Raw genomic sequence first — 26,653 nt, 5'->3', positions numbered from 1 at the left:
TAGTGATTCATTCCTATGTCCCCTCCCGCATTAATTTTCATTGTGAGGAAGCAAATACAGAAAAAAGGGCTCGGCTGCTAAACACCCCCTGAACAGTCTGTGAGCGCGTTCATGAACAGTGTGTCGTTCACACTGAACACCATCCCGCTAAACATTCATCACACTTTCGTTTTAGAACCACACATAAATCCACTTCCTGTTCACGGCTCCTGAAGCCGCTTACCTTAATGCCACACTATTTACATGCTCCGACAAGAAAATATAAACTGCCTTATTCCGAAGCAATTAAAATCTAACAACTACAATTATTTATTTCCCCACGGGATTTGGGTAATCATTCCTCTCATATAATGGACCTAAGGTCCCAGCATATCCAACACAGCCTGCTTACTGCTAGATGCGTCAGGTTTGTAATTAATAATTGTGTTTAATGTTGATAAATAAAATTGTCAGTGCTCTTTCTACTAATTGGCATTCCAGATAACAGTTAATAGGTTTATTTATGCCTTAATAAAAGTTGTGTAATTTCATTTTCCTTCTGCTAGCTGGGTTGTAATCCAGCCGTATTTGTCTTATGATACTATCCATGTAAGAGGACATGTATGAAGAGATTATTTCAAGAGCTTCTGCTGTTGGAGTTCATTTAAATCTTTACATACATCATGAGCACAAAGAGCAAATGTGGCCAATAAAAAGTTTTTTGGAATTGCAAGAATACATGTGATTTAATACTGAACAGCCACCTTGGCTAACAAGGTGTCAACCAGTGGTTTACTATGTTGTAAAGATCCTTCTCAGAGAAACCTTCTAAAGATTGGCCTTCATCCCTTTATTTCACATGTGTCAAAGGGATGATAAGTTTTAAATTTTACACAGGAGTCATACTTAGAAACCCATACTTCTGGGAGTTATACATAATGTAGAAATTATTAATTGGATAAAAATATAATACACCTCTCTGTAAAATGTTTTTCTATTAGTTATTGACACATTGAGTTCTAAAAGTAACGCATGACATAACAAATCTAATTTTATAAGCCACTCGTCGTAAACATACTCATGAGGATCTTATGCACAGAGACACCCACAGAAATAATACTAATTTAAATACATAGTCCTTTAGGACTCCCTGGAAGTGCGATCAGGTAAGGACTAGACCGTGGTGCAAAAGGCTGGCAGTTTCAACACTCCCACTGGCACCGCATAAAGCAGGCCCAGTGATCTCCTTCCAAAAGGTCACTTTGGAAACCGTATGGAGGAGTTCTACTTGACACATATAAGTGTCATCCAAAATCAGAATCCATTCAATGGCAACTAATAACAACAACCTGTTAACAATTATATTCCTTAAATAAATCAGAAATTAAAAATTTTTAAACCTTAGTAGTTTTACATATCAATCAACATAAAATATTTAAAGAATTTTATATTTGTATGTCAAATTTAAAGAATTACTAAATTACTACAGTATGCACTGGAATGGGTTGTTGTTAAGTGAATTAACAAATAGTAAATGTTATTTTGTCTATAACATCCAATATGATATATCATTCCAATATCTAATTTATGTATTCTCCAACAGCTGGACAAATCTTTATAACTGTGTTGTTTTCATCTTCGTATACTTATTGTAGCTTCACTGTACCAAGTCTAGCATACATGGGTATTTTTAAATGTTTGTTAGATTGAATACATTGCTCTTGAATCCCATAGAAACTACAACAATGCTGACTACTAGAATATGTTCAAGAACACCAAGATAAATGAATTTTCCTGTTAACTATTGTGATATGTCAGAAGTTACACATCTTAAACAATATAAAAAGCCCGTTGTCTTAGGGCATGTTCAGGATTATAAAATATAATTTTTCCACAGGTAAGAAGCCTTTAAAAGCAAATAATGACAATTAAATTTTCATGAATACTGTTTTGTTTTTTTTACTATGTCACAAAAATGCATTTGTGTAGACAAGGTCCACTCTGAAAGAAGAAATTAAATGACAACACAATTCCACAAGGTATTCTTCTGACTTTTTAAGAAGTGAGAAAGAGACATACACTCTAAGTTCCTGACCACTGACTATCAATGTGTTACAGTAAGAGCACTAAATAATGTATGCTCTTGGGAGGAAGAAAAGTATTTTACAACACAGTTCACATTACACAGTACAGAATGCAATTAACTCTATACTAGATTTAGTCGTCATGCCCTGGTGTTGTAGTGGTTAGGTGCTGGGCTGTCACCTGCATGGTCAGCAGTTCGAAACCACCAGCAGCTCCACGGGAGAAAGACTAGGCTATCTACTCCAGTAAACCGTTATAATCTCAGAAGCCCATAGGGGGTGCTATGAGTCAGCATTGACTTGATGGCAGCGAGAGATACAGTAGTCACATGATTTCATGTCAACTAGAAAGTCCTGGTTAGGGATGGACTCAAACCTGTCAATCAGGTCACAGCCTACTGCAGCGTCCTTGGGGCTGAGGCCTTCTCATAAAGAGAACCCTGGAACCCTCCCCCGCCCCCTCTGTCACTTGTCTGAAGTGCTGGAGCCCTGCCTTGGAGCTGCATGATCCGCAGCACCCACTGGCCTGCGATCCCCCTGCATTCTGCATCATCGCTGTGGCCGCATGAATTTGAAGAGGAACTTATGGACTAGATTTGAACTATGGACTTCATCTGGGCTGGGCTGGGGTGTTTTCTTGATATATAATTATTTCATGATGTAAGACTCTTTCTTATACCTATATGAGTGTCACTGGATTTACTCCTCTAATCAACCCAGCCAACTACAAAAGATAAATGAAGAAACAACAAAACATCCAGAGATACAGTTGTGGAATTATTTACAAGATATGACACAGAAAAAAGAAGAAAGGAATAAGATCACTTAATTTCCTCAAGTTTGAGCTCATCTAGGATATTTTACCATCACTTGTCTGGTCAATTTGTGGTATCGTGATAGATTGCGTGTTACTTGGCTACTGGAAGCTATGCCACTAGTATTGTAAATACCAGTAGTGTTGACCCTGGTGAACAGGGTTCATTTGGGCTTTTAGACTAGGAACAAGCTAAAAGGAAGGCTTATGAGGTCCATGTCTGCAGACTTGGCCACTGAAAGTCTTATAAGCAATAGCCAAATATTGACTCATATAGTGCCAGAAGATTATATGTCTCAGGTTGAAAGGCACTCAGAATAAGGCTGGGAAAGAGCTGCTTCCTCAAAGGAGAGTGAGCCTTAATGACATGTATGGAGTAAAGCTTCCAGAGCTGCCACCTACTGATGAGGAACAACTCAAAATGAGAACAAACATGGAGAGTAGGAAGTATGAACCTAGGAAAATTGGAAGTCATCAAAATGAAAATGAAATACAAATACTCATATAACCAGAATTCACCTCCAAGTTCCTCCCTTGGCTCTCCCATGCATGTAGGTAACCACTGTAGAAATATTATGTCAATGGCAGCTTTGTTTTGCCTTAGAGTTTTGTTACTTATAATGCATCCCTAAGCAATATGCTTTAGTTTTGCCTGGTTTGGGATTTTATAACATTCGAAACTGTCTGTATGTACTCTTTTGTGTTTTTTTTCTATGGGTCAATATGTGTTTTCTTTTAATTCACCCATGTGATCCATGGAGTTTTAATGTTTGTTTTTGGTGCTTTTCCACTAATACACTTTTGAGTTGTTTTTAGATTTGTCCTATTAGAAAAAATACTACTATGAAAAAAAAATTTTTTTTGAAAAAAAAAAATTTTTTTTGAAAAAAAAATTTTAATGAAATACACAAAGATCAATATCTTAAGTATTAGTGAGCTGAAATAGACTGATATCAACAATTATGCAACAGGCAGTCACATGGCTTACTACACCAGGGATGACATATCCAAGAGGAATGGTGTCACATTCCCTACCACAAAGGTACATTTCAAGATCTGTCTTGAAGTACAATGCTGTCTGTGATACAATAATATCCATAGGCCTACAAGGAAAACCAGTTAATATAGCGATTATTCAAATTTACACACAAACCACTAAAGCCAGTAAGAAAGAAATGAAAGAATTCTACCAAATTCTTCACTCTAAAATTAATTAAATTTGCGATCAAGAGGCACTGATAATTGCTAGTGATTGGAATGAAAAAGTTGGAATAAAAAGGAAGAATCAGTAGTTGGAAAATATGGCCTTGGTGACAAAATAAGACTGGAGAGCTCATCATAAAATTTTGCATCTGAGGGAAGAGACAACTAATCTCATTTAATATCATCAACCAAAACAAAACCAGGGGATAACTGTGAAACAGATAATCAATTGCCCATATGCAAGTTGAAGTTAAAGCTGAAGAAAATTAAAACAAATCCAGCAGAGTCAAAAAGACAACCCTGAGTGAATCCCACATGACAAACATATCAATAACATATTCAATGCATTAAACACGAATGATATAAGACCTGAAGATCTGTGGGATGACATCAAGAATATCATACACGAAGAAAGCAAAAGGTCGTTAAAAGAGAGAAAAGACCAAAGTGGCTATCAAATGAGACTCTGAAACTTGCTCTTGAATGTACAGTAGCTAAACCAAATGGTAGAAGTGATGACATAAAAGAGTTGAGCAGGAAAAATGAAATGCAGCTCAAGAAGACAAAGTAAAGCATTATAATGAAATGTGCAAAAACTTGGAATTAGAAAACAAAAAGAGAAGAACATGTTCAGCATATCTCAAGTTGAAAAATTTTAAGAACAACATCAAGCCTTGAGTGGTGATATTGAACGATTCTATAATATTGAATTAAGCTGGAAGCATCAAAAGATGATGAAAGGAATACACAGAGTCACTGCAGCAAAAAGAACGTCTATATTCAACCATTTTGAGAGGTGCCATATGATCAAGGAAGAAGTCCAAGCTATACTGAAGGCATTAGCAAAAAATAAAGCTCTAGGAATTTAAGAAATACCAATTGAAACATTTCAACAAAATGATACTCACTAGTATTTCAACAAAGTACTCACTAGTCTATGCCAAAAATTTGGAATACAGCTACCTTGCCAACTGACTGGAGGAGATCAACATCTGTGCCCACGTCAAAGAAAAGTGACCCAACAGAATGTGGAAATTATCTAGCAATATCAGTAATGTCCTATGCAAGTAAAATTTTGGTGAAAATTGTTCAAAAATAATTGCAACAGTACATCAACAGGGAACTTCTTGAAATTCAAGACAGATTCAGAAGAGAACAAATAATAAAGGATATCACTGCTGACTGCATGTGGATCATGACTGAAATCAGAAAACACCAAAAAACATATTTACTTATGTTTTATTGACTATGCAAAGGCATTTGAGTGTGTGAATTATAACAAATTATGGATAACACTGTGCAGAATGGGAATTCCAGACACTTGATAATCCTCCTACAGAAATTATACGTAGACGAAAGGGCAGTCAAGCAAGCAGAACAAGGGGACACCGAATGGTTTAAAATCAGGAAAGGTGTCTGTCAGGGCTTTCAATTCATCATTCTTATTCAATCTGCGTGCTGAGAAAAATAATATGAGAACTGGACTATATGAAGAAGAAATCAACATCAGGTTTAGAGAAAGGCTTATTAACAGCCTTTGATAACACAAGGTTGCTTACTTAAAACAATGAGGACTTGAAGTTAAAAAAGACTATATGCCCCTCTGACCAAAGTTGAAAGATGTGAACAGCCTTGTTATCAGACAGAGCACTGTAAAGTCAATTATGGCATATGCAGTTGGGTTAAAATGTCTATTTGTTTACCTCATTAAGAATATTTGCATATGTTCACTTGCAGATTTAAGTTCATTCGGTACAGGATAAAAGATAACCCTTCAGAAACAGTAACAGGAGTAATGGTTCCCTGAGGGTACAGGTAGAGGGAGGAAGGGGGGAAGGGGAACTGAAAGCACTGATGATGATATAACTCCACTTGATGGGATTGAATAACAGAATTGTATGTGAATGGATAAATTTGATTGTGTAAGATATGGCACACAAAAAAACTTACAGAAAAAAAAGAAGGGTTACTAGCGGGTACTGTGGGGGAGGGAGGAGACAAAGGGAAGCTGATATCAAGGAGCTGAAGAAAAAAAATGTTTTGAAACTGATTGTGGTAGCAATTATACAATACTGTTGTTGTGATTTGACTATGGAGTGTTATGTCTGTAAGAGCTCCCAATAAAATGATTTTTTAATTGTAACATCTTCTCATTTGATTTCCCTTTTAAGTTGTTTCAGTTTTTGTTTTTGTTTTTAAGTGAAAGGGAAATACACGTGGATTAAACCTCCAGTGAATTCCTCTGACCACAGACCAGGAATGAGAGTAGCCTTGCAATCATGCAGAGTTCATTTTTGAGTGGATTATTGCAGATGTGGTTAGGTAGTATCATTTGATCTATCTTTTGACCCATTTTTAAGTCTGTTCTCATCTTTCATATTTTCTGCTTTGTTTTCTATTGAAATTTTTCTCTGACTTAGCTATTGTTGTTCAGGTTTTTTGGTCTTTTTTCCTTTTCTTTTGGTATGTTTTTCTGTATATGAAATCCAATATGGGTAAATCTATAGAGAAAGTAACTGATTTTACAGAGGATATTAGTGCTATAGCAGTGAGTGATGAAGAAATTAGATGGACCCAGCTATCAGAAAGAATAGTGTCTGTGTGGGGTCTTAAAGACTTGTTGTGAGACATCAACTAAGCCCAAATGGAAGAAGCACACACATATTTGTGATCAAAGGACTTTAAATTATATAACTCAGTACTTTTTCTTTAAAAACAATGAAAACAGTTCAGAATAATAATTTTTACAAAGGTAATGAGATAAACTCTGCCTTACCACATTTTAAAATGCATTTTTAAAATATACTCATGAAAAGAGCCGTATGATTCTGGCACAAGAAGAGAGAGAGAAACCAATGGAGTGGAGTAGAGAAACATAAAACAGATCCAAGAATTTGTTGTAATTTACTATATGATAAGTGGTATAATTTTAATTCAGTGATACAAAGATGGATTACTGAGCCAACCGGTCATCTCAAAACTCATTGTCATTGAGTCAATTCTAACTCATGGAGAACCCTTTAACTGGTCATCTTATCATTAATAAAACTGAATTGTTTCCCTACTACTCACACTTTCCATAAAAACATATATATCTTCACATAAAGCCAAGCAATAAAGTAAGAATTGAAAGTCTCACTAACATCAGGTCCATTCCAACTCATAGTGATCCTACACCAATCCTGCAGTCCAGAATAGAACTGTCACTGTGAGTTTCTGACACTGTAACCCTCTCCTGAAGTAGAAAGCCTCCCTCACAGGGGCTGGTGGTTTTCAGCAGCTGACCTTGCAGTTAGCAGCCCAATGCTAACTCACTAAGTAATAGTCCACTACATCCCACGGGCGCCCAAGAACTGAAAGTACAAGATTAAAATATGAGCAGTACAACCTTGAAGTAAGCCTACTCTTTCTAAGTAAACTATCAAAAGAAAAGCTATAAAGTACATGATTAATCATTTAAGAACATAATACAATGGAATACTACACGTCCCTAAAATGCAGTGACGAACACATGAAGCACATTGCCGCATGGGAAGAACTGGAGCAAATCATGCTAAGTGAAGTGAGTCAAGCACAAAAGGACAAGTACAACATGAGTCCACTGAGGTAAGCTTAAAAAGGGTAGGGAAAGGGATAGGGGAAAAGCTACTACATGCATACATCCCTGGAGTGAGGTCCAGCAACTATGGCAGGGGCCAAACCCAATTCAGGGATATATACAGCAGCCAACTAAATAAGAGGGAGGAAATAAGAGGGGGAAAAAAAAGACATGGGTAGGGAGGGAGCAGGGCACTAATTCACCCAGGGGAAGGGTATTGTTTATATCTCCACAGGAGAGGGAGAGAGAGACCAGGCTTCAACACCATGCACCAAGATGTGAATACAACATACCAGCATGTACTAGGGAACCAATAGAGAGGTCTGCAGGGATGGCCTCAAACCCAACTATGTGGACACCCCCGCCCCCCATCAGAAGAATGCACTTCAGAGGACAGCACTGGGGCTACAGCTTGGGGAGAGGGGCACATCAGATTAAAAGCACATGGGAGAAACGCAAAGGGACTGAGAGGGAGGAGAGGTCATCCTGGCCCACCAAGCCCCAAGGACAATGTTCCTGCTCGGAGCAGACAACGCACAGGGAGGACCATAGGGCCAGCCCCACCAAGGGACACTGCATCCCTCACTGAACCACGGCGCTGTGGGGGACAGCACTGGAAACACAGGGTGGGAATAAGTGCAGTCTGGTCCTATCAAGCTTGGGCAAGGCAATGAGGGCATGCAGCTGAGCAGCAGGGGGAGCAGAGTGATGAAATCCCCAGGGAATACCAAAAAGAGACTTTGGAGACAGAGTGTGGCACCCTTAAGAATCTACTGGAAAACACTCGTAAAAGCCAAAAAACAAACAAACAAAAAAGCCAACAAACAGACCTTGAACTATTTATAGGCTTTTCCATTTTTGTCAATGGCTTTCTTTTTGTTATTATTATTATTTTGTTCTTGCTTTCTGCTGTTGTTATTGTTTTATTGGTTTTGACTTCCTTTGTTGTTTATTTGGCTTTGCCTGTTTTTTGAACTTATTAATGTATCTGCATGTCTACCTAGATAAGATAGGCGGGTTAAATAATTCGTAGATGAAAAGAACGGGACCAACGGTTCTGGAGGGATTCGGGAGAAGGGGACATGGGAGAAGTGAAGGGGCGGGGGACCCACCCAGGGACAAGGGAACAACAAGTGAACTAAAATCAATGGAAGAAAGGTTGTAGGATGCCTAGTGTAGCTCAATCAAGGGCAATGTAGCAGCGACGAATTACTAAACACAAATGAAGGCCAAACATGATGGTGAGACAAGAGGGAAGTAAAAAGGAAATAGAGGAAAGAACCAGGAGGCAAAGGACATTTACAGAGGCCTAAATATAGGCATGTACATATGTAAATATATATATAGTGAGAGGGGAATAGAACTATGTATTATATATCTATATGTTAAGAATTAAGGAACATAAGAATATATCTATATGTTAAGAATTAAGGCTGCAGATGGACACTGGGCCTCAAATCAAGTACTCCCTTAACACAAGAACACTTTGTTCTAACAATTTGGCATTCTGCAATGCTCACCTTCCCGACACAATCGCTGAAGACAAAATGTGGTGAAGAAAGTTGATGCTGCCCGGTATCAAAAGATATAATGTCTGGGGTCTTAAAGGCTTGAAGATAAACAAGCGGCCATCTAACTCAGAAGCAACAAAGCCCACATTGAAGAAGCACACCAGCCTGTGTGATCATATGGTGTCAATGGGATAAGGTGTCAGGCATCTAAGACCCAAAATAAAACCATACCCAAGGTGAATGGGGTCGGGGGGAGTTATGGAATAGAGACCAATGCCCATCTGTAGACAATTGGACATCCCTCACAAAGGGGTCACAGGAAGAGATGAGCCAGTCAGGGTGCAGTACAGCACCGATGAAACACACAACTTTCCTAGTTTTTTGGTGCTTCCTTCACCTCACTATCATGACTTCAATTCTGCCTTACAAATCGGATTAGACCAGAGCATGCACACTGCTACAGATAAGAGCCGCAACATGGGAATGCAGGATAGATAAACCCCTCAGGGCCAACAAGGAGAGTAGAGATACCAGGAGGACTAGGTGAGGGTGGGGAGAGAAAGGGGGAATCGATCACAAGGGTCAAGCTATAACTTCCTCCCAGGGGGATGAATAATGGAAAAGTGGGTAAGGGACGATGGAAGATGATAGAAGATATGAAAATAATCATCTATAACTTATCAAGGGTTCGTGAGGGAAGGCGGGCAGGGGAGGGAAGGGGAAGGAATGGGGAGCTGATATCAGGGGCTCAAGTGGGAAGAGAATGCTTTGAAAATGATGATGGTGGTGGCATATGTGCAAATGTGCTTGACACACTGGAGGAATGTATGGATTGTGATAAGACATGTAAGAGTCCCCAATAAAAGTATGTAAACAAAAAAATAATAATTTAAGAATATAAAAACACTATACACAAAATGAAAACACAAACTAGAAAAATTACTTACAGATGACAGCAAAATCAATATCCATCAATAGGGGATCCACTGAGTAAATTACTGGAACTTTATACTATGATATAGTATGTAACCAAATATAGTTCATGATAGAGACATGTTCATTATTCATTAAGTAGAAAAACAAATTATAAACAGCCACAATTATGATTCTTCTCATGTAAACCTATGTGTGTTCACATCCTTAAATATATTTTTATAGGTATAGATTTGTAGAAATCATAAAAGTGTTAAGATTCACCATTTGGGTGAATCTTACCTTCTTTTGTAAGGGTTTCTATATTGTTTGAAGTTTTTACATTGTGAACACTTTTAAAGAAATAATAAATCTGTTTTTTAAAGCACTGTGTATTACCTTCCTTATTCATTGATTAAACAGCTAACTATCCCGTAGCTCATATGTATATGGCACTGTATTGGGCAATGGGAAGAGGAGGACCCATAATAGTAATTATGAATCTATAGCTCTTGTCCTATCTAAACAATAAATAATAAAATAAATGGAAATACCCAACAATAGGACAATTAAAGAACATTAAGACATTTCTTTCCAAGCAATAAATAACGTAAGTGAACCTCTATTTTGACTTAGATGAATAATACTTAGGAATGATCATCAAAAGCAGATGTTCCTAATTGTTTTGGTGTTATGAACATCCTAGGTAACTTGGTAATGTCCAGAATAATCATTTTAAATGCATCAATCAAAATATGGAGGATTACAAAGCAAACAAATTTTGTTGAACTATTCTTGTCAAAATATTTTACATTTGATTATTAATATATTACATGTAAGATGTTACATTTAAAACACAGAAAGGTGAAAGTTCAATTTTTAAAGACATATCATGGTGAAAGTTGTTATTTAGTGGGAAATGAGCTTTAAACTATGGGCTGGTCTTCAACAAAGCAACAGACGTGCCATGAAAGAAACCTACATATTTTCTATTTTTATTGTTCTAGTTTTTAATATTTTAATATTAATATAAATATTTAATAATCTGATCATTTAATGTATAACATTTAATATTTGCCCATCTACTTTTTACTAATTAAAATGTTACATATTTAATAAAGTGTTTAATATTTTAATATTAATATCTTTATTTAATATTCTGCTTTCTTTTCTATTGAGGTTCTTATCTGTTTTACTTTGTTATTGTTGTTAGTTTTTTTTGTTTTGTTTTTTATGTTTTTCTTTGAAAATCTTAAAATATAAGTAAATCTATAGAGACAGTAACTGGATTAATGGTTCCTCAGAAGTATGCCAAGAAAAGCTTAAGGGTATATGGGGAGCTAATAACAACGAGCACAAGAATGAAAAAAATCTTCTGAAACGGATTGTGGTGATGATTATGCAACTCTCTTTGATGCGATTGAACTACTGAATTGCATGACATGTGAATTATGTGAATTAAAACTGTTAAATATATATTTATTTCTATTTAATACGTATGAGTGATGAAAATCCTGATTCACAAAAATCTACTGCTGCAAATATAATTAAGTCTTTCGTAGTTCTATTTACAAAGTAATGGTAGTCTTCCCCACCAGTTCTTCATCTACTATAGTAGATGTTTTTCCCCTAAAGTCAATGAGTGGATCGTGAACTACGTCAACATCTTCAGTGCTCTACATCAGAGAGAAAAGAATTGTGACTCTGTGGCTCAAATGAGATGCCATTTGGATAGAAGTAACTTTTGAAAGGGTTCTGAAGCGTTTCCAGGTGCTTACACACTGTTGTGTCAAAGAAAGAGGGAATTTCGGCTTTAGGAAACTGTGAAAAAAACAGCTGGAGGCCACATCTGACCCCCTCTAGCTGCACAAGAAGGAGAATCCATCTCCTTATCTGCCCAAAGCTGAATGCCAAAGGCAGAGGTCAGACATGCCTCCATTCTCCATCGTTCTTTTCACTATTATTCTGACACCAACTGTTCCTCCCCTAGCATTCTACTAGGTTCCATAGTCCATGCAGTGACCAAGCAGATCTCACAGACAATACTCACAACTATGAGAATTTATTAGGGAAGTTAACAGGTTACCACAAGTCCGGACCATGAAACATTAAGGATATAGACTTTGGTCTAAAGTAATACCTCTCCCCAGCTACACAGCATGTCTCCCTCTCTGGTCCTCAGCCTCTCAGTTACATGGTCCCTTGGCCTTCGCCTTCATGGGTGAGGAAACCCGCCTACCACTCCACCTCACTGTTTCACGGTCTCAGGCCTCAGGGGTACTGCCCTGCTTTATCTCAGCAAGGCTCTTGGCTCTGCCCCATGGCTCTGTGCCTCATCCTCTGTGGCCTCTGATCTTGGTCGATGGGCCTTTGCCACTTTAAGCAGGGATCTCAAACACGCTCTACTGGTGTGCCTCCTTCCAAAATGGCTCTTTTATCCATGGAGGAATGGTTTCAACAGTGGTGTGGTTTTTGTCTTCCAGCAGACCATAAAGGAAACAGAAAGGTGGTGACTTGATTCACACCCTCTAGTAAGGTGCATGTGAAAGTTGGACAGTAAATAAAGGAAGATTGAAGAAAAATTGATGCCTTTGGAATGTGGTGCTGGAGAAGAATATTGAAATGACTGTGAACTGCTAAAAGGACAAACAAATGTCTTAGAAGAAGTATGGTCAGAATACTCCTTGGAGGCCAAGATGGCAAGACATCATGCTTGGTAAAGTAAAGGGGTAGCACAAGAGGAAGGCCCTCAATGAGATGTTTTGACACAGTGGCTGCAAGTATGGGTTCACAACAGAGAGGTCTGAGGGGCCAGCCCCAATCCCAACCCCAACTATGTGGACAGCACCCCCATGTCGCAGAAGAATTCACCTCAGAGGACAGCACTGAAGCTACAGCTCAGGGAGAGGGACATGTCTGATCAGAGCACACAGGAGCAAATGAAGGGAGAGGAAAAGAGAGTGGAGCACATCCTGGCCCACCCAGCTCTGAGGACAATATTCCAGCTCAGAGCAGCCAAAGCACAGAAAGGACCATAGGGCCGGCCCCACTACAAGACACGACGTCCCTCTCTGACCCATATCACTACAGACAACACTGGAGACACATTGCGGGAACTGCGCCCAATCTGACCCCACCACACTGAGGCAGAACACTAAGCGTATGCAACAGAACAAAAATGGGAACAGAGCAACCAAGTCCCCAGGGAATTCCAAAAATAGACTTTGGGCCCAGGACATGGCACCCCATCAGACTCTGACCGGAATACACTCCTAAAGGTCAATAAACAGACCTTGAACTATTTATAGGCTTTGCTCTTTTTTTGTCATTGGTTGTTGTTTTCTTTTCTTCTGTTGCTTTGTTTTGCTCTGTCTTGTTTTTTGTGCATATTATCTCTACAGGTCTACCTAGATAACATAGGCAGGATAACAATCTGGAGGTGAAAACAACAGAACCAACGGCTCTCGGTTCTGGGGGGGGGGGGGGGGGGGAAGGAAATGGGTGTTAACAAACCCAGGGACAAGGGAACAACAAGTGATCCAAAATCGATGGCAAGGAAAATGTAGGACACCTGGAAGGGCTTAATGCGCAATGTAACCAAGAGGAATTACTGAAACTGAACATAATAGTGGGACATGAAGAAAGTCAAAGGAAATAGAGGAAAGAAGTAGGAGGCAAAGGGCATATATAAAGGTCTAAATACAGGTATATACATATGTAAATATATTTATATATGACAATGGGGAAATAGCTCTATGTGCATATATTTATAGATCTAGTATTAAGGTAGCAGATGGACACTGGGCCTCCACTGAAGTACTCCCTTAATGAAAGAACACTTTGTTCTATTAAACTGGCATTCCATGATGCTCACCTTCGTGACAGGATAGCTGAAGATAAAAGCGGGTGCATAAGTAAATGTGGTGAAGAAAGCTGATGGTGTCCAGCTATCAAAAGATATAGCGTCTGGGATCTTAAAGGCTTGAAGGTAAATAAGTGGCCATCTAGCTCAGAAGCAACAAAGTCCACATGGAAGAGGCACACCAACCTGTGTGATTACGAGGTGTCGATGGGATCAGGTATCAGGCATCAAAGAACAAAAAAAATCATATCATTGTGAATGAGGGGGAGAGGGGACCCAAAGCCCATCTGTAGGCAACTGGACATCCCTTTACAGAAGGGTCGAGGGGAAGAGACAAGTCATTCAGGGTGCACCGATGAAACATACAACTTTCCTCTAGTTCTCTAATGCTTCCCCCCCCCCCCCCCATCATGACCCCAATTCTACCTTACAAATCTGGCTAGACCAGAGGATGTACACTGGTACAGATAGGAACTGGAAACACAGGGAATTCAGGTCAGATGATCCCTTCAGGACAAGTGGTGAGAGTGGTGATACCAGGAGGGTGAAGGGAAGGTGGGGTAGAAAGGGGGAACCAATTACAAGGCTCTACATGTGACCTCCTCCCTGGGGGGGCAGACAACAGAAAAGTAGATGAAGGCAGACGTCAGACAGTGTAAGACATGACAAAATAATAATACTTCATAAATTATCAAGGGTTCATGAGGGAGGGGGCCAGGAAGAGAGGGGGGAAATGAGGAGCTGATACCAAGGGCTCAAGTAGAAAGCAAATGTTTTGAGAATGTTGAGAGCAACAAACGTACAAATGTGCTTGACACATGGATGTCTATCTGGATTGTGGTGAGTTGTACAAGCCCCGAATAAAGTGATTTTAAAAGAAAGGGTTCAAACACAGAAACAGTTGTGAGAAGGAGGATGGCACCTAACAACAACAGTCATCACATACAGCCTCAGAATACAGCCCACTTTAACCCTGCCCATTAGCATAACGGAGAATGCCCTCCGAATTGGATTAGAACTACAGGCATAGAGCCTAGAATTTACAGTACATCACAAACAGGATTATGGTTGGAAGGGCCCTGTTAAGAAATTTCACTTCAACATAGGAACACTGGAAAACGCACAGCTATGAACAACACAGACTCTCACTTTGCTAAAACAACTACTGGGTGAAGGGGTATCCTAATAATTAGTCAGTCATATCTCACCAGCCTCCATCATCAGCACACAGTAAGTCTATGGTTACTTGTTCTCATGAGTACAGATTAGACATAAGCATAAATAATAGAGACAGCTGTAACAACTGCACTGCCATTAATAAAAACAAAACTGTGATTTCTATTAGGGGCAAAATCATTAATATTGCTAATATTATCCTGGTCTCTCTTCACCATTCATAATTAATGAAGATGTTAGTGGTTAATGAAACAAGATCTAATTTTTTTCTTCCAAAGCCACAGGCTTCCCCCTTTTCATTTCTCTCTGAACCCTTTTGGCAAAGGGGTCTTAGAACCCCAAGTTAAGAGATCTTTATAAAGGAATGCACTAGACCAAGAACCCCACGCTGCTGAGCCAGTGCCAACCCACAGCAATCGTACAGAGCAGAACAGAACTGCCCCAGAAGGTTCCTAAGGTGGAAAATCTTTCCAGAATCAGATTTCATCTTTTCCCTGCAAAATAGCTAGGAGCTTCAAATTGACCACCTGGTGAGTACTTTAACCAGCCCCGCACAGCACGAACCAATGACGAATCCACATATTCTTGAGTCTCGGTCTTCATGTCGACTTAGATAACAAGAAAGCTACATAGCTGAAACACTGCAGAGAAATACAATGAAATATTATGTCCTCATTCTCACTAAAGATGAATATAAGTTAACAGTGACAAGAAAAGAACGTCTGCATCTTTGATAAAATTGCTTTTAAAAACAGAAATTGTGGTGTTATTTAATGTTTCCAACATGACAATCCATCCAATAAATTCCCTCTTGGAGTTTTGTGTCAGAAGAAAAAGTTGGTTCCGTACGCTTGGAAACACGAGAGAGCACCTCACAGCTGGGGCACGGCAAGCAGTTCAGTCTGGCTGAGCTGCAGCTTTATTAATGAGAACACTGGGAGGGCAGGCAGTGCAAAGAGGTGAGAATCAGGTCCCGAGGGGTCTTCTATACTTAGCTAAAGAGCTTGAAATTGTGAGAAATGGAAAACAATGCTGATGCTAACTGACATTGAGGACAATGACATATGGTGAGCAAGCATGGCTTCCAGGTAACAACTCACCAAACTCCCACAACAACCCCGTGATACAGGCAGTGTGTACACGGCCACTTAAAGTGATTACAGAGGAAGAAAGAACAGTACACAACAGCATAATGGAGTAACAGCAGTTATACTGAAAAGCATATAGGAAGCAACTTGAAGGAAATACTCAAAATACTCATGATATCCTTGGATAAGGAGATTCGGCAAGATTACAATGTGCTTTCTTATACTCTTCAATACTTCATTAATGTTCTACATTAAGCAGCTTTTTCGTCTATAATCCTAACCCATATTAGGTGTTTGCTAGGTGTGTTGGGTCTAGAATAGCACGGCACGCGGAACATTCAGAACGAACCCAAGAGTGGAAGTGTGAGAAACACTAGGAGAATAAAAAGTAACAGGTGCAAAAAATAATGAGCTAAGAAAACAGCGTGGGGGCTGCAGGGTGAGTTAGACTAATAATATATAAAACATAGAGAATGAAAAATAACAGTAAGTTACAGTGACTCCGTGATTTTTATTTAAGGTGTGATTTGATGCATGGTCATCAAATTCTAAAGATGGAAAATTCAAAAGGAGGTTCTGGGCCCAAGAAGGAAAAGAAACAGGAGCGGTACCCTAGTCATCAAAGGAGTCCAGCCAGGATAAGCGACCAATAATGTCAAATGCCACTGAGAAGGGAACTAGATAATGGTCTTCTTGCTTGTTCACTAATATGCCCTACAATCTTTCTGTAATCCTGGATATGCTGTGAACAGCAACAGCCCCACCAAAGTCCTGCCAAAGATGTCCACATCCTCACCCCCAGAACCTAGGTAAACCTTGTTACTGGCAAGTGAAAAGTGAGACTACAAATGGAATTAAAGTTGTTAACAAACTGATCTTAAAATAAAGAGATTAGCCTGGATTATTTCAGCGAGCCCAAAGTAATCACAAGAGTCCTTAGAGTGGGAACAGGAGACAGAGTAAGAGAGATCAGAAGAAGCCATGCTACTGGCTTTAAAGATGGAGGAAGGGGCTACAAGCCAAGAATTGCAGATGGCTGCTTGAGCCAACGAAAGGCAAGGAAACGTTTTCCCCCAGAGACTCCACAAGGAGTACAGTCTGCCAGCACCTCGATTTCAACACAATGAGGCCCGCTTTAGGCTTCTCACCACCAGAATTGTCAGATAATAAAACTGGGTTGCTTTACATCATTAAGATTGTGCTAAATTGGTACAGTGACAATAGGGAATGGCCATTTTCATGACATGTATAACCAAAATATTAGCATTTTTAAAAATTTTAACATCATATTTTCAAATGTGTTCAATATAATTAAATATCATGGCTATTTGGCATGTAGTTTATCCACTTTAAAATTACATGAACAAGCTCTTTCCCCCCCCAACAGCTTTATTGACGTAAAACTCAGGTACCATATGAAAATATGACCCCAAGGTGGAAAAAAGACCTAAATGTCCACCCTAGAACTATAAAGATCATCAATGAAAACATTGGGGCAAATTTAGGGCCCCTAATCCATGTTGTCAAACGTAGGGAAAACACAGCAGAGGGCAGAATAGATAGCTGGGTGGGAGGTGCAGAGAGGGCAGGAGCGTGGAGAGCTGCTGATGCAGGTGAAGGGGAAGAAAACATCCAACAAGAGGGAGAGGGGGTTTGGGAATGATGGGACCAGGGCAAGCTACCGGGAGGTCTGATAAATTGTTGAACACAAAAGTGATTATCTGATTCTGTAAACCCTTCCCTAATTCACAACAAGGTTTTTTTTAAAAACTCTAAAAATAAAATTAAAAATATGTCTATAAGTTAAAATTGGAGATATATTTATGTCCTGTGTCATCAGGCTCTACATGTTACAACTTCATCATTTTAAAAAAATAATTATAATTCGTTATAATTATTAGTTGTATGCAATTGATCTAAGCAACAGAAACATTCATTTTTAATGATTACTAAAGGTAAGCTAAAGCTTGATTTTTAGGTGTGCCTCTTAATAAGATATATATGGCTATATTTCTCCTAATTAATTCCCAGTAATCAGGAATTATTGTTATTTAAGATAAGAATGAGGTAGGTTAACCTCAATTTTCTACCTAATTTTGCATTTTCTAAATGTAACCACATATGAGGGGGTTTCAAAAAGATCATGGGAAAAAAATTAAGGAATAATGGAGTTTTTCCATGAACTTGTTGAAGCTCCTTTGTATATATACTATTCAATCAAAAAGAGACTGAAATAGAAAGACTATTTTTATGCCAACATCATTTAATTCCTTGAACTCCATTAGAATTATGTGCTAAAATTATGTGCTATGCGATGACCTAACATCAAAAAAATTTAATGCTCACTGCTGAAACCTCAATTAGTTTCTTTTCAATTTTGCTGAAGCAAGAACTAAAACCACTAAACTTCCAAAAAGGCTTGTTATACACTCATTACAGTCATTTATTTCCTCAACTTGCATACATCAGTCAGGGTTCAAGCAAGAAACAGATGGTACATTCGAATTAGGATCATTTGAGGAGGGCTTAATTAAGGGATCATAGACCAAGTGTGGGGGCCTATAAAGAAACCACCAAGGGTGGTAACAGGCCACTAGCACCTGTGGAGTTGTTACAGTCCCTAGGCCTGAGGTGGAAAGGGGAGGAGATAGTTCTGGAAGAAAAAGAAGGAACCCCCAAAGAGAAGACTGCCTTCAGAAGCAAAACTGCCAGTAGAGGCCCAGGGAATGTGCATCCGGGTCTCACTGGGCTCCTTCCTTATGAACTCTGGAAAACAGAGGGCATGGGAGCCCATCAGGGTAATAGACAGAGCAACTTCTCCCGGGCTGGACTGTGTTGTAAAGTGTGGACCTAGAGAGGCAAAGGAAAGACATCTGGGCCTGTTCAGTGTTTTCAGAAATGTTACCCACTAAAGCAGCAGCACAAGGAGCCCTGGTAGCGTAGTGGTTACGGTTGGCAATGATCCTCAAGGTCAGCAGTTTGAAACCACCAGCCGCTCTGAGGGAGAAAGCCAGGGCTTTCCATTCCTGTTAAGAGTTGTTGTTCCCATCACCAACAGCAGTATTTTCACTTTCTAACTGACTCTGCTCCACTGTACAAGCTGATCTTTGCTTAGAGGTTTAGAGCAGGGTTCCTCCATGAGTGTTCTAGCCTATGGTGGCTCCAGTGGGGGAAGTATGGTGGTGGTTATAAGACCAAATAATTACTGGAAACAATTAATTAAACAAAGGTATTCACAATTTCTCGATGACATATCATCAATAACTTTGACTGTGCTAGCATAAGTTTTGGACCTCCAAGAGGTGAGACCATACAGGTAGAAAGAAATTGTTTTGAGAATGATGAGGGCAACAAATGTACAAATGTGCTTGACACAATGGATGGATGTATGAACTGTGATGAGTTGTACAAGCCCCCAATAAAATGATTTTTAAAAGAAAAAAAAAAAGAGTTGTTGTTGTTAGGTGCTATCGAGTCGGTTCTGATCCATAGTGACCATACACGGAACAGAACGAACACTGTCCGATCCTGCGCCATCCTCAAAATTGTCTCTATGCTTAAGCTTTTTCCCCTTACCAAACATGATGTCTTTCTCCAGAGATTGGTCTCTCTTGAAAATACATCCAAAGTACATGAGACAAAGTCTCGCCATCCTCGCCTCCAAGGAGCACTCTGGCCATTCTGCTTCCAAGATAAACTGGCTTGTCCTTTTGGCAGTCCATGGTACTTTCAATATTCTTCTCTAGCATCTCAATTCAAATGCATCGATTCCTCTTCAGTCTTCTTTATTCAAATGTCCAACTTTCACATGCATATGAGACGACTGAATTACCATGTCTTGAGTTGGGCACATCTTAGTCCTCAAAGTAACATCCTTGCTTTCCAACACTCTAAAGAGGTTTTGTGCAGCAGACTTATCCAATGCAACTCACCTTTTGATCTCCTGATTGATGCGTCCACAAACAATTCCAGCCTTGTAATACGAAGGAAAGCAGGATATGTGAGTATGAATGCAGGGGGTGGTTGTTGGATTCCATGAAGTCTGTTCCAGCACATAGCGACTCCATGTAAGACAGAATGAAACACTGCCCCGTCCTGCATCATCCTTAAAACCGTTGGTAGGCTTGAGCCTGTTGTTGCAACCACTGTGTCAATCCACCTCCTTGAGGGCAGCTAGGTTGGTAAATTTGTTAGGTGATGTAAGTGAAGGTTCTTTTCTGACTGTTTCAATTGTTCATGAGTTAAGCAAGATCATGTTGGTTAGGAAAGTCGGGTTATAATGGTTTGAGGAGGGAGGAGAAAATGTGTGGCAGTCATCATGGAGAGTGGGCAAATCAATTCATTAGGTGTTCAGCTGCTTGGGTGCCAGTTCAAAGAAGGCAGAGAGTTGGGTTTAATAGGGGTGGGGTTTTGTACAATGGAGAGGAAAGACAGGTAAGGAAATTAGCTGAGGCTCCCTGGGTTGACATTTAAAGCAGCAGCATCGTGGATGGATGTAGCACAGTACATTGGACTGTGTAGCCACACTGCCTGGGATCAAATTCTAGCTGTGTGACCTGCAGCAAGATTCTTTTGACTTATTTTCCTCATCCATAAAATGAGTTGAAAAATAATACCCTCTCAAAAGATCATTGTGAAGATTTAATAAAAGTGTTCAAATGTAAAAGTCCTCTACATCATTGCTTCAGAAAATTTACTGTGTGCACGAACTGCCTAGCAATCTTGTTAAAATGAAAACTCTGACTGAGTGGATATGGGGTGGCTTCTGAGGGGTTTGCATTTCTAAGAGAACACCAGTAGATGCTGGTGCTATTGGTCCAAGGACCACACTTAGAGTAGCAAAGACACAAAGCCTACTGCCATCGAGTCGATTACAACCCTACACAGGGTTTCCGAGATGATCAAGCTTTACAAGCGCAGACAGCTCCATCTTCTTTCCACAATGAGATTGAAACCTTGGGACAGCAGTCCAATGCATAAACCCAGAGCAATCGTGGTTCTTGGAAGCTTTTCATTTTTACTGCATCTAATGGCTTGGTAAAATGGAAATAATTAGTTCAATGGCCTAATTAACCTACCATGTAAATGTCAGTCTCCCCAAACCAGAGACTAGAACAATGAGATGGTCCCCAGTTACCACTAGCAAGCTCTCTGAAAAGGATCACATTAGAAGGTCCTGGATGGGACCAAGACTCAAAATCCTGAGAGACCATGCTCACTGGCCAGGGAGAGACGGGTAGAACCTCCAAGATTGTGGCCCTAAGCCACCCTTCAGATGAGGACATGAACGCACCTCCACATTAGAATAATCAATGAGCTGAGATCAAAAGCACAGCATTAACCCAAGGCCAAAGTTCAGAGGGTTGGAAAGTAGGAGAAATGGTAAGAGAAAACCCAGGGAGGGAGTGGGCTAAGCTGTGGCATCACCATGGGTGAGTTGCTTCCAAATGCGTATGCACTGTTGAGTGTAAAACTATGATCTCCGTAAACCTTGTTCTAATTCACAATTTTAAACTTTAAAATAAATAAAGATGTCAGAGAGGGTTAAAATGTTTAATGTAACTGATTACTACTACAAATATACTTATTTGTTGCTTTGAAATTCTTGGTATAAAACCTCAGATGCTTTGATGAGCACATCCTAATCTTCTGAGTTTTGCCTCAGAGTGTTACCATGACCCCTAGAAAGTGGACTTAAAGTATACCCTGAAATAAGCAGATCTGAGGAGGACTAGCAGAGGCATATCTGAGCCATCTATCTCCTACAAATTTTTTGTTTTATTTTTTTAATTTTTTAAAAAACATTTTATTAGGGGCTCATACAACTCTTATCACAATCCATACACACATCAATTGTGTAAAGCGCATTTGTACTTCATTCTCAAAACATTTTCTCTCCACTTAAACCACCGACATTAGGTCCTCATTTTTCCCCTCCTACAAAATTTTAAATTCAAGTGTGTAACAAAATGTATGCACGTCCGACTCATATTCGTTTCTTTCTATCTTTGTTTATAATCCAAAGCAAATCCGCACATTTCTTTCTATCTCAAGAACTTTCGTCTGGACTAGACATAATCAAAGTCTTCAGCAATCTAATGAGTTCTTCAGTCCATACGCATCGTGATGGATAGCCCAGTCCTTGCGTGGAAGGAACAGCCTCCCCTGTTTGAGGTAAATGATCTCTCGCAGGCACACCATTTGGATACCTGCAAGAGGTCATTTATCTCAAGTGGGCAAGCACTGTAATGAAAGCAAGAAAGGTGCCACCTGTCCAGTATTTTCAGAGGCGACATGGAAACTGGGGTCTCTGCCCACTGCTTGTAAATGCATCAGGAAAGTTTTCAAAGTTATCACACGCAAACACCTTTAGCACTTACTGAGCAGAGACTTTCAGGTACCATTATTGAGCTTCGATTTCATGAAAAGCTTGCATTTCATAAAAAATACCATCCTAATGACACTGACACATCAGTGCACAAGAAAGAAAGAAAACAACATTTACTGGAATATATAAGCACCACACACACACAGACAAAAGATTTGGTTAAGCAGATTACATTTATTCCTCACAATAAGCCTAGAAGCCATGCAATTAGTAAACAACAAAGCCCAGATCCAAATCCAGAATCCAAGTTTTTCATCTATGTACTCTGCTACATGTCCAATGTATAGTAATTAAATTATCTCTCACAGATAGTTAGTAATGTACATGTAACTCACAACTTAAACATATATCCAACTGTTTCTTATAAAAGTAACTTACTGTAGACTTTTTAACCTTAGAATGAAAATGCAATCCTGTTAAGATATTGTCATACATACGTCACAGTTTGCCTGAAGCTAAAAAGAACATGACAAGGTGAAATAGATATAAAATACTCGTATCTAAAAGAGTTTAATTTTTCAATTTTTCAGAAATAAAGAGGAAGAAAATATAAAAAGAACTCATTAAAAGTATCTTCCCTCACTTAAGAATTTTCAGATTATTTCCTAAATAAACTTTTCCACGGTCTTGAAATTACAGCTTCCCACTTGGCTAAGAGAATTACGATACTGCCCATATTCCTAGAAGATTCAAAACAAATGAATCGATTTGCAAATCAGAGCTGAGCTGATATCCTTGCTACCTGTTCTCTGATGAAAGAAACCTACTGTGAGGTGATTACAAAATTGTGATATATCTACATAATGTAATATTATCCAGATATTAAAAGTCATCCTGGATGACTGGGAAAGCCCAAAATCCATTAGAAGAATCCCCATGGTGATTAAGCCTCCATTAAACTCCCTCAATGCATTGGGTAAGTCTGCACAAGCCCTCTTTAGGGTACTGAAAAGCAAAGATGATTCTGTGAGGACTAAGGTGCGCCTGGCCCCACCTGCCTCATGTGCATGTAAAAGTTGGACACTGAGTAAGGAAGACTGAAGAATCGATGCATGGGGACGGTGGTGCTGGGGAAGAACAGTGAGCATACTGTGCCTGCCAAAAGGACAAACAAATCTGTCTGAGAAGAAGAATGGCCAGAGTGCTCCTTAGCAGCAAAGATGGCGAGACTTTGTCCCACACACTTTGGACACGATGTCCGGAGAGACCAGCCCCCAGAGAAGGACATCATCCCGGGTACAGTAGAGGGGCAGCAAAAAAGAGAAAGGCCCTCAAGGAGATGGATTCCACAGTGGTTGCCACAATGGGCTCATGCACAGGAACAATTGTAAGGTGGTTGAGGACCGAGGACTGCTTCAAACCATTGTGCTCAAGGTCACTCCGGGTCAGAAATGACTCAATGGCACGTAACAACAACAAAATCCCCTGAGACCATTGCCCAGGGATGTAAATAGCCTTGCCCTGGTCAGAATGCACCAGAAAGTAAATTAATGCAGATAGAGCTAGATTAAATTTTAACATTTTTTTCTTTTAAAAATAATTTTATTGGCCGCTCGTACAACTCTAATCACAATCCATACATACACCCACTGTGTCAAGCACATTTGTACATTTTTTGCCCTTATCATTCTCAAGACATTTGCTTTCTGCTTGAACCCTTGGTACCAGCTCCTCATTTTTTCCCCTTCCTCCCCCAAATTTTAACATTTTATCACTTATTTTCCCTTTTGACTCCTTGTGAATTAGCTTTTATTATTTTCTGCTTTCATGAGGCGTTGACTTTCTTATTGTTGTTAGGGTCTGTCTGTTTTCCTGTACGATCTTCTTTATATAAAACCCAGGATAAGTAAATCTTTAGAGACCGTAACTAGAATAATAATTTCTTTGTGTTCTGGCAGGGAAGGTCCAGGGGAAATGGAGAGCTAGTAACAGTGAGTATGAAAAAATGAAGAAAATATTCTAAAATTGGTTATAGTGATGACTGCACACCTCTCTTTAATATATTCAGACCATTGAATCGTATGGTACCTGAGTTACATGTCAATAAAACTGTTTTAAAAAACAGAACAAAGTTGGACATCCCCTCACAGAACGGTCACAGGGAAGAGATGACCAGTCAGGGTGCAGTATAGCACTGATGAAACACACAACTTTCCTCTAGTTCTTTGGTGCTTCATTCCCCCCACTATCATGACCTCAATTCTACATTACAAATCGGATTAGACCAGAACATGCCCACTGCTACAGATAAGAGCCTGCAACACAGGTAATCCAGGATAGATAAACCCCTCAGGGCCAACAATGAGCATAGAGATACCAGGAGGATTAGGGGAAGGTGGGGGAGAAATGGGGAATGGAACACAAGGGTCAACCTATAACCCCCTCCCAGGGGGACGAACAATGGAAAAGTGGGTAAGGGGCGATGGAAGATGATAAAAGATACGACAATAATAATCTATAACTTATCAAGGTTTCGTGAGGGAGGGCCAGCAGGGGAGGGAGAGGGAAGAAATGGGGAGCTGATATCAGGGGCTCAAGTGGGAAGAGAATGCTTTGAAAAATGAGGATGGAGGCATATGAGCAAATGTGCTTGACACACTGGATGAATGTATGGATTGTGATGAGATGTACGAGCCCCCAATAAAAGTAAGGAAAAAAAACCAGAATAAAGAATTCAATAAATGTTGTTCAGTAAAATTAATTCTTAAATTTTGAAATAAAGGTTTACTTTGAAATTCTGTAAAATAATATTAGTGGAAAAGGGACAAAGTCTCAAAAACTAAGACTTCTTTTTTTAATCAGTGCTTTAAGCAAAGCACATCTTTTCTGTGAATTTCTAGGCAAAGATGCACACCCTGAATCTAGTCATGAGGAAATGCCGGATAAAACAAAAGTGACAAATAAACAACTACTCCGTAATCTTACAGATTGTCAAGATCATAACGTGGTCAAGAAAAGAACAGAGGAACTGGTCCAAAGTGAGAAAGACCAGAGAAAAGTGGCGAAGTGCAGCACAGAACTGAACTTAGATCTGTGGGCCTCCAAGGGCACACAGCAGGAACAGCGAGCGAAACTGAATGGAGGCTGAACATGAGATGGTAGCAATGTGTCAATGTCGATTTCCTGGAGTTGATGGTTCCATTGCTAATATAGGAAGAAGTCCTTGAAAGAAACTACCCTACAATATGATGGGTTGATAGGGCATCATGTCAGCAACTTATTTTCAAATAGTTCCGCAAAAAGGGCATGTCTATTCTATACTTGCAACTTTTCAGTAAGTTTGAGGTTATTTGAAAGCAATTTTTAAATTATTTCTTAATTATTTTAATAAATAATTTTATTGAGGGCTCTTACAACTCTGATCACAATCCATACATCCATTGTATCAAGCACATTTATACTTAATGTTGCCATCGTCATTTAAAAAACATTTTCTTTGTACTTGAGCCCTTGGTATAAGCTTCTCTTTTTTCCCCCGAACCTCCCCCACTCTCCCTCATGATCCCTTTATAATTTTTTTTTTTCATGTCTTACACTGACCACTGTCTCCCTTCACCCACTTTTCTGTTGTCCATCCCCTGGGGGCGGAGGGGTGTTATCTATCAATCATTGTGATCAGTGCCCCATTTTCCTCCCACCTTCCCCTTCCCCTCCTGGTATCGATGCTCTCATTATTGGTTGGGGGGGCGGGGGGTATCTGTCCTGGATTCCCTGTATTTCCAGTTCTTATCTGTACATGCTCTGATCTAGCTGGATTTATAAGGTAGAACTGAGGTCATGATAGTGGGGTGGGGGAAGAGGAAGCATTAAAGAACTAAAGTTGTGTGTTTCATCAATGCTATACTGCAACCTAACTGGATTGTCTCTTCCTTGTGACCCTTCTGTAAGGGGAAGTCCAATTGTCTACAGATGGGCATTGGGTCTCCACTCCACACTCTCCCTTATTCACATCAATATAATTTTTTGTTTGGGGTCTTAGATGCCTGATACCTGATCCCTTCGACACCTCATGATCACACAGGCTGGTGTATTTCTTCC

General features: G+C 39.5%; 1 protein-coding gene across 1 annotated transcript in view; it reads right to left on the bottom strand.

Annotated features, from left to right (window-relative positions):
* Positions 1–26,653, bottom strand: part of CCDC171 (coiled-coil domain containing 171) — a 303,642-nt gene that overhangs the window by 162,820 nt on the left and 114,169 nt on the right. The window lies entirely within an intron of this gene.

The sequence above is a fragment of the Echinops telfairi genome, unplaced genomic scaffold, assembly GCF_000313985.2.
Source record: "Echinops telfairi isolate 266 unplaced genomic scaffold, ASM31398v2 ScPeMD7_25;HRSCAF=90, whole genome shotgun sequence".
Classification (NCBI taxonomy): domain Eukaryota; kingdom Metazoa; phylum Chordata; class Mammalia; order Afrosoricida; family Tenrecidae; genus Echinops; species Echinops telfairi.
Note: the sequence above shows the minus strand (reverse complement) of the source record. Positions and strands in the feature narration are given on the sequence as shown.